We start from the raw sequence: 16,679 nt of genomic DNA, 5'->3' as shown, positions 1-16,679 counted from the left end.
GACGTTTGAGCAATGGAATTGACAGTTGAAATCGAGTGGATTTCGTAAATGTAAACATAGTATAACACTTTTCTCCCTAGAAGAGGTGTTTTATCCTACGTTTACACATGACAGTACAGTTGAGTTCATGTATTGATTGTCAAAAATACAAAACTTGCCTGATATCTGCCAAAACAGTTTAAAATTATTTCCCATTTATTTTCAACAAATTTCAATTATACGGACATGTTCTGGAATTCACCGTGTATCCATTTCACATCACACATGCACTTCCCCTGTGAAAGCAATGGCATTTCTGTATTTCACGTGAAAAGAAAACTTTCGAAAGCTTTATTAGAATGAAAAACACCCCAAATAGACTTCGTTTTAGCATCAACGAATTCACATCCGTGTGTGGGTATGTACGCTATGTTCTTTTGAAACAGACGTAAATAAAGAAACGAACTTCTACATGCATGTTGAATTTGATACTTTAAGAAAACTACTTTTTTAAAGCATACAAAATATGAAAATTAAATAATTTGTTAAATGCTCATGGAGAACACATTAAATTTTAGTCATACGCAGTTTTTTGTGGAATTTTCAATTTGTTTCTTTAAAAAATAAGGATCCACCCAGCTCTCGCCATTAAAATTACAGTTTGTCAAACTGACCACAATTGGGTGTAATATTTGTTGCAGAAACGTGTGTACATTTCGCTTGGACGGGTGAGGTGAATACCAGAAAATGCCTGATAATCTCACTTTATTTACAAAATTTCCAAAATTTTTGAGTTACCCTGCGTTTACATATGACAGGACATGAAGTATTGATTGTCAAAACCCCAAAACTTGCCTGTGTGACGTAGGCGTCCAGACAACTGCAAAAACAGTTGCAAAATTATGAATTAAAATCATCGATTTCTTTTTGTTTTCCGTCCACATATTTTTTTATTCATGTTCTTTTGTTTTTATCACATTTCAATTATTATCGCACATCTTTTTTACAAAAATGCCAAAAATTTGTTAACACCACTGTCTGTGAAAAAATGATGAACAGCTGTGAGACAGCCGACAAATGTATGTTTGTGTAAGTATATCAGAGTTGTATTTGCAGACAGTCTGTCATGTGTAAACGCCTATTTAGGGAGAGAAGCAACAATTGTATGTATGTGGTAGTAAATCAGGGTTGTACATTAAGACAAATTGTCTTGTGTAAACGCCTAGTCAAGCCCTGGGTAATAACCCGTTTGCACTTAACTGGATTTAATAAACCTACTGCGTTTCAAATACCAATTTCATAGCGCAAACGTCAAATAAATCCCCATAAAGAAGGTTAACCCGGCAAAAAGCTCTAATGCAAACGCCGTTTAGGTGTATTAATCTGTTTCATCTTCATTATACAAACTCTTTTGAAAACTCCTATGCGTCGTTTAAATGAAACACCATTGTTTAGTTTTATTAAAAAACAAAATAATTTTATTGTGATGGAAATAGAAATACTTACAATATATTTTTTTTGTTTTTTTTTTATGTTTTATTATAATTTAAGATTTTCACTTGTTTTTTTGAAAATTGTGGCCCCTAAGCAATTAAAAAGGACTGTATTTTTTTAGTTTATATCTCATTGTATATTAGAGAGAGAGTTTTTTTCAATCGATTGTTGTTGTTTTACTTTTTTATATCAAAATTTGATGAATTGATGTGGGTTGTGTTGTTCTTATTTTTTTTTCATTAATGATAATATGTTAATAATAATTCATAATAATGACAATAGTAATAATGACTAATAATATTAGTAATAATAATTACTTATAAGAATAAGTTTTTAATGTTTTTTTCTTTTGAAGGTATAAAAAATATTGTAACAGCTACCTGCGGGCTGTGAAGCATAATTCCCTGTTGAAACACAATTTCTTCTATTTTATTTAGATACATAATTGCCACAAAAAAATTTCAATATTATTCACAGAATGAAACATCTGATGAAATGTAAACAAACAGCTGTCATTTTACAAACAAGTGTTGGACAGTGCCACCCTATTCGTTTGTGCCACTAAATTGAATTTTGCCACATTTTTGTCTCTGACGTACAACGCACTATGCGTCAACAGCAATTTAAAGTGTCTTAAAATATAAATGATCGAGAATATTAAATAAAACAGAATTAATGTGAGATCACATTTAAAAGCTTAAATTTAACAGTTTTTCTTATTTATTCATTTTCCTAACGCCATCTACACTATATGCCATACATTACAGTTTAAAATAATAATAAATTGCGATATGTGATATCGATTAATTATCATCACACCCACATCTCTACAACGCAGATTGAGACCTTAAATGTCACCTTGATCAAGTACATTTAAGACCATGCTGGTTATTTTAGTACAGTACAACCAATAAAGAACATTCAAGAAGAAAGTGTGACTGCCTAGTGAAAATCCATTATAATAAAAAAATTATTAATCAAATTTAAGAGTCATATTGGAAAGTTTTCTGCACTCTGGCAAAAAAAAAAAAAATACAAAATTGACTTATAAGTTTGTACTGAAAAAGAACTTTCTGTATATTATAAAGTTACCAGCAAATCTTTTCCTTGGGTAAGAAATCCCTTCTTTACAAACGCTTATGCCGCATAAATATTGTTTAAGTTTTATTAAATTTACCTAATAAAATTAATTATTGAATCACTTCAAATAGGATATAGTGGTATAAACCCACATTAAACCATCCAGTCCAAAATTTACGCTTTGCCGCAGTCCACAAAAAAAAAAAATTGTGCAACCAAAACAGCAAGTGGGGACTCCACTAGTCTCAAGGGAAATTTCTGTAAGTTGTCACAAAATACCCCCCAGCTGATTAAAAAGCTTCTTAAATAAAAGTGAGTACACCAACCCAAAGCTTGTAGCAAGATAAGAGAATGTTTGGTGTAAACGTAAGAAAAATCATAAATGTATTTTGTAAAGAAGTTGCTAATATGATAATTCGTGAAAGAACATATTAAACCATATGTAACTGTAAAAAGACTTCAACATACAGAAATATCTTTCTACACGTGGTTTCTTAACCTTGTACTTGGCAAACAAAAAAACAATTGAAAAGAGTTGACTGTAATTTCATTTCGGAGAATATAACCTAAAAAAAGCATACTTTAAGGAGCTAGATTCCATAATATCAAATAATAAATGAATATAAAAAAAACTAATTTTTGAGGTAGATTATTTGAAAGAATTACAAATTAAGAAAACATTATGATAAATATATTTATGCTTTAAAGATCGTACTCTATTAAAACATAATTCATCCTCATTTTATAAACATATCATTGTTCATTGCATTTGTTTAATCCTGTACAAAAGAAAATTTTGTAACCTAAAATATGAGAAAAAAATAAATAGCATGCTATCATGATAACACAAAAAAAATTCATATATGTAAAAAACAGTTTATAGTAAAAAAGTAGATCCTTAAGTAAAAGAAACTAAGTTTAAGTATAATTACACAACATCTAAAATTTATACAAAGAAAATATGAAGCCAAAATATATATTCGTTAATTTTTGAAAGAATTAAGTAAACAATCAAAATGTTTTTGAACTAAAAAAATAGAAATATGGGTTGAATTAAGTGGTCAGTTAGATGAGTTTTGTTTGGGATACTTTCATGAAATTAACAATGGCAACGAAAGTATCACGGATGGCTTATAGTCATATGGGGTGGGAAGCCGACGAGGTACGCCATCTATACCTCACCTCAATTGGAAATCTGTAATGCATTCTCTTTATTTGAAATAATTCAATGGAGATGTGTTGAAATACATCCGTTTCTTTTTGTTTATTGTCTTTTTTTAAGTTAAATATATATTCAATGCTCGTAAATACAAAAAAATAATTTATAAAAGTAAGGTACGACAATAATTTAAGTGTGCAGTTTCAGCGGACAAAAGAACTCCCCCATCCGGCGAGCTAAGCCATGGCCAAGAACACCGTACCATTTCCGCTTTTAAAAAAAAAAATAAAAAGTAACTGTCACATTTATGGCGCCCAACCTTCGAGCATATAACATTTTGTTGATTTCCAAATAACCCAAACTCTATATGAGATGATATTTTACAAATCAGTATCCAAGAAGGTATCAATTAATACCATGCTAAGTTGTAATGATGTGTGGATTTCATCACATTAGGGTTACCATTTGAGTGAAGTGATATAGTATTTCGTAAAGAAACACATTTGTAGGCTATATAGCTAAATTAATGTTAGTTCTTTTTTTTTCGAAAAACAATATTATCTAAATTTGAATGGAATTATAACATTTAAAATAAATTTTCATCTAAATTGTATTCCATAATAACTCTAATAAAATGTGTATCATGCCTATATGAAACAAAACAACAACAATGTTAAAGTTAAAACAAATGCCTTACTTTAATAGTTTTATTATGAATATAAAACCATATTAAGGTATTAAAAAAACTGTTAAGTTTCTAATAAATTAATTATCTAATTAAATTTAGAAAAAAATAATATATTAAAACAAAAAAATCAGTTTTCAACTTCCTAATATAATATATAATAAATCATTATCTATCTGATAACAAATATATTCAGCCCAAATTATTATCATATAAAAAAAACAACAAAATTCTATTACACAAAAAAATAACAATCAAAAAAACCATACCAAAAAGTATATAAAAATATATCAAAATTATATTAAAAAAATTATATATATATATATATATATATATATATATATATATATATATATATATATATGTTTATAAATCAGAATATTAAACATCTTAAATTAATTATATTCGTATATTTGATACAATTTACATTAGTAACTTTCTAATATTCCAACTAATTTTTGGCATCAATAGTCTATATACATAAAATTTTGTTTTGAAACAGAAGTGTTCGTCTCTTCTAAAATGGCTTCCAATGACAATTCAACATCTAATAAAAGATTTTCCGAAAGGATAGCAAGTAAAAACAATTCCGGTGCTAGCACTTCAAATTTGGCCAGAAATGGACCAACAGTTTCCCATTCAGTGCCTACTACTGCACAAAATGTTAATAACAGTATTAACAACTCAATAGAGAATGCACAAGATGTAAACAGAACAATTATAGCAACAGGTATACCACCTTTAATGTCACTGCAACTTCCACTAACATCTGGTCCTCAAACAACTTCTTCCCCCGAGTCTACTAGTTCTCTAACTAGGCCCACATTTAACAGCTTAACAGCTCAAGAAGTTAGAAGAGAATATGAAGAATCGAGACTTCAACCCATAAGCGAAAATATTAATCTAGATGTTCCTATAAATAGTTCAAACGGTCCTAGTTTAAGAGAATACATTGATGCATCTATTAGGGTTTCACAGACAAATACATTAAGGACGTTGGAGGACAAACTTGTAGAAATGATACCTCAAGCTGTAAGGAGTTCTTTTGAAACAGTACGAAACAATTCACTCAATAGTACCCAGGAACAAATAAGAGAAGACCGAGAGCAAGAAAGACCCTACTCTCGACAACATCAACATTCCGGACAACATAATTTACATAGTGGTAGGCAAAATATTCCTCAAAACATAAACCAGAACTATGCTTTTGCGTATAAACCCATTACGCCTCTACAACTTCAAAAATGGGGTCTTAAGTTTGACGGGTCTTCTAAATCCATTAGTATAGAGGAGTTTATCTTTAGAGCAGAGGCATTAAGATACGACTACAACTGTCCTTGGGACGTATTCGTTAAAGGTTTCCACCACTTACTGTCTGGGAGAGCATATGACTGGATATGGCAATTTCGTCAACAAAATCCAGTATGCCAGTGGGATAATCTCAAGTATAATCTTATTAAAAAGTTCAGGAATTTCGAAAGCGATTTCGAAATTCAGAGAAAAATCATAGACCGGCGACAGCAGCCGTCGGAAAGTGCTGACTTATTTATATCTGAGATAATCCGCCTTAAAAACCAAATGCGATTCCCTATTAACGAATACGAAATTGTCCGAATAATAAAAGACAATTTAAAAGAAGGATTGGTACAATTAGTCTATCCTAAATATATTGAAACTATTGACGAGTTATTAGAAGAGTGTAGAAGAGCGGAGGCTAACATAGCCAAACGGGTTGCTTACCGTCAGCAACAAAACAACTTCAGACGTCTACACGAACTTGATTTCCAACAAACTGAGAATACTGATCAGAATCATGCAATAGAAGCCTTATATAACAACAATGGAATAAGTAGACAAACCATTTGTTGGAATTGTAAAAAGTCAGGGCATTGTTTCATAGATTGTTCCTTAGAACAAAGGAACATTTTCTGTTATAGATGTGGGTTCGATGGGGTAACGTCACCCAATTGTCCGAACTGTGTGGGAAACCACAACAGGAGCATGGGAAAGCCTGGGAACCCATGTTCGTCCAAAGAACAATCCCAGTAGAATCATCTCGTCAAAAATATCATACACTAATTCAAAACCAAATCATTACAAAACCCATTCTGCCACAAAACCATATAAGAAAATTGAAACCAATTGTTCCATACGAAGAACGACTAGAGTCGTATAATAGAAAAAGGGATGAAATATTTAAAGATTTCAAACCTGTAAAAAGTAAAAAAGTAGAAAAGGCAAGAAATGGATATATAAAAAGAAAAAAGGAGAGACAGGAAATAGCTTCATCATGTATAGATGTTAATAATGATATAAGACCATATATGACCGTTAAAATAAATGATATTGAACTCACAGGATTAATGGACAGTGGCGCTTCTGTTAGCTGCTTAGGCCATGACTGCTTAGAAAATGCCAAAAAAATGAAGGCCGAAATCTTGAACTTTAAATCATCCATAAAAACTGCAGATGGAAAACATCAACAGATAATAGGCAAGATTATGGCTATGGTGAAATGTGGAGGCAAAGTTGCAAACATGACCTTCTATCTTGTGCCAAATCTTAAACAAACCCTTATATTAGGTTATGATTTCTGGAGGCAATTGAATATTAAGATCACATTTCAGTCAGAAATTAGTGAAGTTTTAGTCAGTGAAGAAGACAAGAAAATACATACCTTAACACGTGACCAAAGCATTATGTTAGAAAATGCAAAACTTTCATTCAGGTGTTACACCAAGTACGGCTTAGGCAAAACACATTTGGAGCAACATAAAATTGACGTTGGGAATGCTCCTCCCAAAAAAATGAGATATTACCCCGTAAGTCCTGCCGTTCAAAAGTTGATGTATGACGAACTAGATCGAATGATCGATCTTGACGTCATTGAAGTTGCGCAGAATGCCGAATGGAATAATAGGGTCACTCTGGTTATAAAGCCAAATAAAAATCGGTTATGCCTGGATGCGAGGGAACTTAACAAAGTTACCCGAAAAGACGCATATCCACTGCCGAATATCGACGGTCTTTTGGCAAGACTGGGTGATACCTTTTACATTTCAGCAATAGATCTCAAGGACGCATTTTGGCAAATTCCTCTGGAGGAATCTAGTCGCCCCTTGACGGCATTCACAGTCCAAGGAAGACCACATTACCAATTCAAGGTAATGCCCTTTGGACTGTGTAATGCTGCTCAAAGGATGTGTCGACTCATGGACAAAGTGATTCCTCCAGAGTTGAAAGACCGAGTATTTGTGTACCTTGATGATCTGCTGGTTGTATCGCAAAACTTTGAGGAACACATAAACATGTTAAGGACAGTAGGAACTCGTTTGACAAACGCGGGCCTTACTATAAATATGGAAAAGTCGAAGTTTTGTTACCAGGAATTGAGGTACCTTGGGTATATTGTTGGAGCTGGAAAATTAAAACCCGATCCCAGCAAAATAGAAGCCATCGTAAACATAAAACCTCCAAAGAACCAAAAAGATGTTCGTAAATTCCTAGGTACAGTCGGATGGTACCGTAGGTTCATCCACGACTTTTCCACACTAACAGCTTCACTGACAGATACATTAAAAAAATCGGCAAAATTCGTTATGACACCTCAGGCGATGGAATCTTTTGAGAAACTTAAATTATGTTTAGTTTCCAGTCCCATATTGTCAAGTCCAAATTTTTCCAGACCATTTTTCGTGCAGTGCGATGCTTCTAATGTTGGAGTGGGTGCTGTTTTGTTTCAGAGAGATGAACAGGATGAAGAACATCCAATAGAGTACTTCTCGAAGAAACTAAACAGTGCCCAAAGAAATTACTCCACAACTGAGAAAGAATGTCTAGCCGTCTTATTAGCCATCGAACGCTTTAGACAGTATATAGAGCTAATGGAGTTTACCGTTATTACGGACCACTCAAGCCTACAATGGCTCATGAGGCAAAAAGACCTTAGTGGAAGATTGGCTAGATGGAGCTTAAAACTCCAAGGTTATAAATTCTCGATTGAACATAGAAAAGGAACGAAAAATGTCGTTCCAGATATGTTGTCACGTTTAGATATGGAGGAAATGGTGTTTGATGTCTCATCCACCATCAATTTTGATTCAGCAGAATTTAAAAGCTTATCCTATCTAACATTGATTGATACAATCGAAGAAAATAAAAACCGACTTCCTGACTTGAAAGTATCAGAAGGTATAGTTTTTAAAAGAGTGAAATTTAATAGCCTTGACGTGGCCAACGAAGACGATTGTTGGAGAATATGGCCTCCACAAAGCCTAACACGTGATATTATAAAAAGGACACATGATAATATATGTCATGGCGGCATAGCAAAAACCTTACATAATATAAGGGAATATTTTTACTGGCCATCAATGGTCATACAGATAAAAGAATATGTAAATAACTGCTCTACTTGCAAAGAAACCAAACATCCAAAGCATATTTTAAGGCCTCCAATGGGTAGTGAGGTAATAACTCAACGCCCATTTCAAAAGATTTATATTGATTTTTTAGGGCCATACCCACGAACCAAATCGGGTAAAGCTTTCATATTCATAGTCCTCGACCATAAGACAAAATTTGTTATATTAAAAGCAATGGCAAAAGCAACTGTAGCCCACGTCAATAAGTTTCTAATGGATGAGATTTTTTATAAATTTGGTGTGCCAGAATACATACACTCTGATAACGGTAAGCAATTCACTTCTGAAGCATTCAAAGACTTACTAAATGTATTTGGCATCAAGCATATTCGCACAGCTATACACGCACCGCAGGCAAATGCCAGCGAACGTGTGAACCAAACAATACTAACCAGTATCAGAAGCTATTTGCAGACAGATCAAACAAAATGGGATGAGAATCTCTCTAAAATAGAAAATTCCTTGCGATCTACTATACATTCCTCAATTGGTACATCGCCATATTTTGCCCTAACGGGTTATAACATGATCACACATGCAGATGCTTATGCAATTCTAAGAAAATTGGATGCCTTAGAAGATGGCGAAATATCGATTTTACCAAAATCAGATTACATGCAGTTGTTACATAAAAAGATAAATACTAAAATTCACCAGGCATATGAGAGAAATATAAGGTCATACAACAAGAGATCTCGTACTGTTACCTTTAAACCAGGCCAAGAAGTTTATAGAAAAAATTTTGTCCAAAGCAATTTTGCAAAGGCCATAAACTCTAAATTCTGTAAGCCTTGGTTAAAATGCAGGATAAGAAAGGCCCTAGGTAACTGCTACTATGAAGTCGAAAACCTTAAGGGTAACTTAATTGGGACAATACATGCTCAACATTTGAAGCAGTAATGCTCATCACAAAGTATATGCTTACCATAATAATTTAAAAAAAAAGTACTCAGATGTAAATATAATAAAACAATAACATCTTTATCCAATATTATACATAAAAATAATACATTCTGGTTACATTCTAATAAATGCATAAACATCATTCATTATGACAATATATACATTTCAACCAATACAAAAGACTTAAGCAACAAACGTAGCTAATGCACACACAGGTATTTATTCTAATTTTTTTATGTGACCGTGCTATGTATTCACAATAATTCACTCTAACACAAGATCTATATAGCTGCACGCAACACTAAATGGACCATCCATATGTATATACTCGCAATAATAAGCAGAAACATGGCAAAACCTGACTTCCTTGGTGCAACTTCTACCTGTAAACCAATCATAGAAAATATTAATTCAGTTATTACCTTCGGGTGTTATTACAAACAAATTACCTCGTTTAAGATTCCAGCAAAAACATTGACGTCTTGTTTTCCTTACAAATGCTTAACAACAATGAAGTTCAATGTTCACACATTTCACAACAATTAGTTCTCTCCTTGATTATATCAATACCATCAGGCCACTTTCCCTGATAAGCCATTCAATATGAAGCATGACATTCGCCGTTTATTGCAGAGTACCTGGAAACATAAATGCGAAAAAGATGTATAAATATTATTAACTTCATTTGCACACATAATGCACACTTACCTGTACATTTGCAGGAGTAAGTTGTCCAATATACAATGTAATTTTGTGACAATATTATAATGCAGATTCCCAGTTCTTTTATATTACACGGGTTTCACAAAAAAGAACTGGCTTTGTAACAGCTACCTGCGGGCTGTGAAGCATAATTCCCTGTTGAAACACAATTTCTTCTATTTTATTTAGATACATAATTGCCACAAAAAAATTTCAATATTATTCACAGAATGAAACATCTGATGAAATGTAAACAAACAGCTGTCATTTTACAAACAAGTGTTGGACAGTGCCACCCTATTCGTTTGTGCCACTAAATTGAATTTTGCCACATTTTTGTCTCTGACGTACAACGCACTATGCGTCAACAGCAATTTAAAGTGTCTTAAAATATAAATGATCGAGAATATTAAATAAAACAGAATTAATGTGAGATCACATTTAAAAGCTTAAATTTAACAGTTTTTCTTATTTATTCATTTTCCTAACGCCATCTACACTATATGCCATACATTACAGTTTAAAATAATAATAAATTGCGATATGTGATATCGATTAATTATCATCACACCCACATCTCTACAACGCAGATTGAGACCTTAAATGTCACCTTGATCAAGTACATTTAAGACCATGCTGGTTATTTTAGTACAGTACAACCAATAAAGAACATTCAAGAAGAAAGTGTGACTGCCTAGTGAAAATCCATTATAATAAAAAAATTATTAATCAAATTTAAGAGTCATATTGGAAAGTTTTCTGCACTCTGGCAAAAAAAAAAAAAATACAAAATTGACTTATAAGTTTGTACTGAAAAAGAACTTTCTGTATATTATAAAGTTACCAGCAAATCTTTTCCTTGGGTAAGAAATCCCTTCTTTACAAACGCTTATGCCGCATAAATATTGTTTAAGTTTTATTAAATTTACCTAATAAAATTAATTATTGAATCACTTCAAATAGGATATAGTGGTATAAACCCACATTAAACCATCCAGTCCAAAATTTACGCTTTGCCGCAGTCCACAAAAAAAAAAAATTGTGCAACCAAAACAGCAAGTGGGGACTCCACTAGTCTCAAGGGAAATTTCTGTAAGTTGTCACAAAATACCCCCCAGCTGATTAAAAAGCTTCTTAAATAAAAGTGAGTACACCAACCCAAAGCTTGTAGCAAGATAAGAGAATGTTTGGTGTAAACGTAAGAAAAATCATAAATGTATTTTGTAAAGAAGTTGCTAATATGATAATTCGTGAAAGAACATATTAAACCATATGTAACTGTAAAAAGACTTCAACATACAGAAATATCTTTCTACACGTGGTTTCTTAACCTTGTACTTGGCAAACAAAAAAACAATTGAAAAGAGTTGACTGTAATTTCATTTCGGAGAATATAACCTAAAAAAAGCATACTTTAAGGAGCTAGATTCCATAATATCAAATAATAAATGAATATAAAAAAAACTAATTTTTGAGGTAGATTATTTGAAAGAATTACAAATTAAGAAAACATTATGATAAATATATTTATGCTTTAAAGATCGTACTCTATTAAAACATAATTCATCCTCATTTTATAAACATATCATTGTTCATTGCATTTGTTTAATCCTGTACAAAAGAAAATTTTGTAACCTAAAATATGAGAAAAAAATAAATAGCATGCTATCATGATAACACAAAAAAAATTCATATATGTAAAAAACAGTTTATAGTAAAAAAGTAGATCCTTAAGTAAAAGAAACTAAGTTTAAGTATAATTACACAACATCTAAAATTTATACAAAGAAAATATGAAGCCAAAATATATATTCGTTAATTTTTGAAAGAATTAAGTAAACAATCAAAATGTTTTTGAACTAAAAAAATAGAAATATGGGTTGAATTAAGTGGTCAGTTAGATGAGTTTTGTTTGGGATACTTTCATGAAATTAACAATGGCAACGAAAGTATCACGGATGGCTTATAGTCATATGGGGTGGGAAGCCGACGAGGTACGCCATCTATACCTCACCTCAATTGGAAATCTGTAATGCATTCTCTTTATTTGAAATAATTCAATGGAGATGTGTTGAAATACATCCGTTTCTTTTTGTTTATTGTCTTTTTTTAAGTTAAATATATATTCAATGCTCGTAAATACAAAAAAATAATTTATAAAAGTAAGGTACGACAATAATTTAAGTGTGCAGTTTCAGCGGACAAAAGAACTCCCCCATCCGGCGAGCTAAGCCATGGCCAAGAACACCGTACCATTTCCGCTTTTAAAAAAAAAAATAAAAAGTAACTGTCACAATATGTATGAATATTATTTTTTTTTAATTTTTTTTTCTTTATGCCAATAATCATAAATAAGTTTTAATAATAACATTAATAATAATAAAAAGTGAAAAAATGTCACTTGTGGTGATTTGGACAGAGGAGAAAAGATATTTATTCTAAACAAACTTTGGGTTCATGGCAATTGGGCAGTTGCTTAAAGCTTGCTCTCGATTTTGTATTGTTTCCGTAATTGGGCGCAATTTTCTTAAGTTCTTCACTTTAAGAAACCGCTCATTTGTTGGCCCCGTATTTAAAACAATAAAAATCTTAACTAAAACTAATTTAGGAAAATTGTTCAATTTCGTAAATCATAAAAATGTAGATTAAATGCAAAACATTTTATGGGATTTTTATTATAATAATATTACGATTTTTTATTTAATTTTAAATTTAGTTTAATAATTGCTCTTTATGTTTTTTGTTTATTATTTTTAACCATAAACATTTAAAAATATTCATGTTTGATCTAAGTTCACACACAATTAATATTATTATTAAGTACTTTTTAATAATAATCATAATAAACCTTTAAGGATTAAAGTAGTGTCTTTTTGCTGTTTTATTTTATGTTTTATGTTTAATAATTAGAAATATTGGGGTTTGGTTTAAAAAGGTGTCAATCTTGTAGTTTAAAAAGGTTCACATTTAATCATTTTTTTTTGGTTTATTTGTTTTTTCTTCAATATTTTTCTTTGTTAATGAAATGGTTGATATTGTTTTTGTTTTTCGTATCGTAAAGGTGATTGTGAGTTGAGAAAATACAATTCTTATTATATGACAACATGTTTTCTATTTTGGTTATTATTTTCTTTTTTGTTTTCGTTGAAAAGGTGGGGTTTTTAGTCTGCAATTTTGTGTTTATTTTGTCTTGTATGTACGTTTGTTTTTTTTTTTTTTTCTTAAATATTATTTTTAAGCAAAATACAAAAATAATTTGATTTGAAACTTTTTAAGCAGTTTTTTTATAAAATTAATTAACTTTAACAAAATAAAAACTTGTTTTCAGTTTTTATATGCATTTTAACACCCTGTATTACTAAGCAATTAATGTATTGCGAAATAAGTATATATTTTTTTATTATTAGAAAAAGTGAAATAAAATTGACTTTTTAAAAGAAATGACTAGATACCAAAAGTATTGAAGGTCACATAAATCTAAGAATAAATACATATATTATGAAAGAAATAAATGAAATTTTTATACAAATCATATAAATTAAAAATAAATCCTTAAAACCTCTTGCAAATCTAGGTAGTGACATAATTAATTCTCAAAATTGAATCCACATATGCTGTATTTAAAATATTTCATGTGAAAATGTTTTCTTATCAAAATCAAGTAGTCCTTCTTACACGATATGTTATTTATTTCGTTACCACATTGTGTAAACGGACTATAAGCTTTGCCGAAAGCAACAGTGGTGACAACTTCTCATTTATTTTTTTATTCATAACATTGTGCTTTCATTTTAGTCCCAATTTACATTAGGCGAGTTTACTTGCGGCAATTGTCAGTTTGATGGAGAGAGAGGTGAGGCATATGGTAACCCTTTGCCTCTCAACACCCTCTCTCACCAACAAACTGACAATTGCCGCAAGTAAACTCGCCTAATGTAAATTGGGACTTATCGTTTCTTTGTCGGTAATCAATAAAGAGTTAAGCTGGGTACACATTGTCAGTTTTGAATGACAGCTTTGTTGTCGCTTGCTAGTGTGGCCGTTCATTTTTGTCATTCATCATGCAACCACGAAATGTTTTGTGGTTGCTGGACGGTTGGACAGTTATCGATAATTGCAAAAAATCGTCATTCAAAACTGACAATGTGTACTGTACTTTAAGCGGGGTACACACGATCAATCTTGACTGTCGATTTTTCGAAAATATCGATAAGTGTCAAACTGTCCAGCAACAACAAAATATTTTGTGGTTGACTGATGACTGACAAAAATTAACGGAAACGCTGGCAAGCAACCGATTATTTGTGCAAAACTGGAAGTCAAAACTGTTCGTGTGTGCCCCACTTTATGCTTCGGTACAATCATGGCACAATTACCCAGTAGAGCTGGCAAACCATCGATATTCCCAACATTAGATATTTTCGATATAATGTTTTAAAATATCGATTGCTATCGATATTATCGCTAAGTTGTCATAACCATTAATTAGGAGATTAAAATGGCGGAAATGTCAATGATTTTCTTGAAATTTTGCGCAAGTAGTTCACAGAAATGTAAAGGAGAATAAACAATTGCTTTTATTTTATAAAAAATATAAAAAATACATTTTACTTTGCCGAAAAATGTCTACGTGTGACTACGGGCTTACTTTCTTACACACACAAAACCGAAAAACAGCGAAATTTCTATTTATTTCAATGAATTTTTGTTGGGGTTTTTTGTTCCGATAATATCGATAGGCAAAACTATATATCGATATTTAATTTTTAAAAAACAATCGATTTTTTCGATAGTGCCATCGATTTTTTGCCAGCTCTATTACCCAGGTAGTGGCATCGTAAAATTTGGAATATGTTATGTCAAAACTTTCTTTATGTTGTTGGGGAAATTACAACAAAAATAATTTTTTTTATAAAGGGATTTGACTTTTTATATTCAATCAGCCACTACCTGGTAGTTCTGTCATGGGTACAATGGTTTACAATGGTTCCGTTCACTGTCATTTCATGTTTATCTTTAATGCGTGGTACACACGATCAGTTTTGACCATGGTGGAATAAGAAGGTGTTACATCAAATCATGTCAAACGTCAAATTTGGTCACAATAATGCATTACTGTGAATTGCTTGTTTACATTTTGTATGTGATTTTATTCACAATAATGCATTTTGACAACTGGTATGAAGATCAGCTGTTTTTGGCGTTACACCTTATTATTCCACCATGGTTTTGACTGTCAGTTTTGCTCAAATAATCGGTTGCTTGCCAGTGTGGCCGTTCACTTTTGTCAGTCATCAGGCAACCACAAAATATATCGATTTGTTTGACACATTTTTTCCGTCAAATAAATCGAAAAAATTTACTTCATCATCATGTAGTCTCAATGCGCCTTTACATTTTCTGTTCTCTCTGAATTATGTTATTGGAAAAAAAGGAAATCGCTCAAATCAACAGTTTCTAAACTTGTTGAAAACCTACAAAATGTTTAAACATTATTTACACTGGCACCTAAATCAAGTGTTCGGGACAAATATGCTATTTTATTAAAAATTCATTTGATGTATATGCGGCTTTACGGACCTTATTGTAAACATTACGTTATTAACCTCTTTTCAGATGATTTCATCTAAACGGAGGATTAACTAAATCTGGTTATATGTAAACGTAAAATTCGTAGCACATATATATAGATTTAGTTAATATATAACTATATTTATTTTATTTATTGTGAAACAATTTCATGTGTGACAAGACAACTTCAAAAAAACATGTAAATGTTACAACCCATTTACCTCAACCGTGTTTTAATCAAGTGTTATACTATGTTTACATTTACGAAATCCACTCGATTTCATCTGTCAATTCCTTTTTGTATACGTCAAATGAAAACTCATCTGAAATCGATTGGATTTCATTTGACGTTTGAGCAATGGAATTGACAGTTGAAATCGAGTGGATTTCGTTAATGTAAACATAGTATTACATTTAATTTCACAATTTCTTACAAATTCGTCCAAAGCTTTGAGTTTCAATTTAAGATTAGAGTACGTTTACATTGCGGTTTGTTATCTTGATAATAATAGGTCTGTTTAAAAATCGAAAAAATTTTTACAAATTGGAACAAACTTTTACAAAATGCTTTTCGATGACAAACTTGTTCAGTGAAAGAGAACTGAAAATTCCTTGCAAGTACTTTGTACTTAAGAAGTTATCGAACAGACCTAATTTATGTCGATATCGTTGACACGTGTTT

General features: G+C 31.4%; 1 long non-coding RNA gene across 1 annotated transcript; it reads right to left on the bottom strand.

Moving 5' to 3' along the window:
* Window positions 1-9,777: 9,777 nt before the first annotated feature.
* Window positions 9,778-10,565, bottom strand: LOC141393737 (uncharacterized). The gene is made up of 3 exons (XR_012410176.1): window positions 10,433-10,565; window positions 10,174-10,362; window positions 9,778-10,107 (listed from the first exon to the last, which is right to left on the bottom strand). It is a non-coding gene; the product is annotated as an uncharacterized lncRNA (long non-coding RNA).
* Window positions 10,566-16,679: the final 6,114 nt, after the last annotated feature.

The sequence above is a fragment of the Musca autumnalis genome, unplaced genomic scaffold, assembly GCF_047663935.1.
Source record: "Musca autumnalis isolate F117 unplaced genomic scaffold, ASM4766393v1 scaffold_2, whole genome shotgun sequence".
NCBI classification, from domain to species: Eukaryota; Metazoa; Arthropoda; class Insecta; order Diptera; family Muscidae; genus Musca; species Musca autumnalis.
The sequence above is the reverse complement of the archived record's forward strand: the minus strand, read 5'-3'. Positions and strand labels throughout refer to the sequence as shown.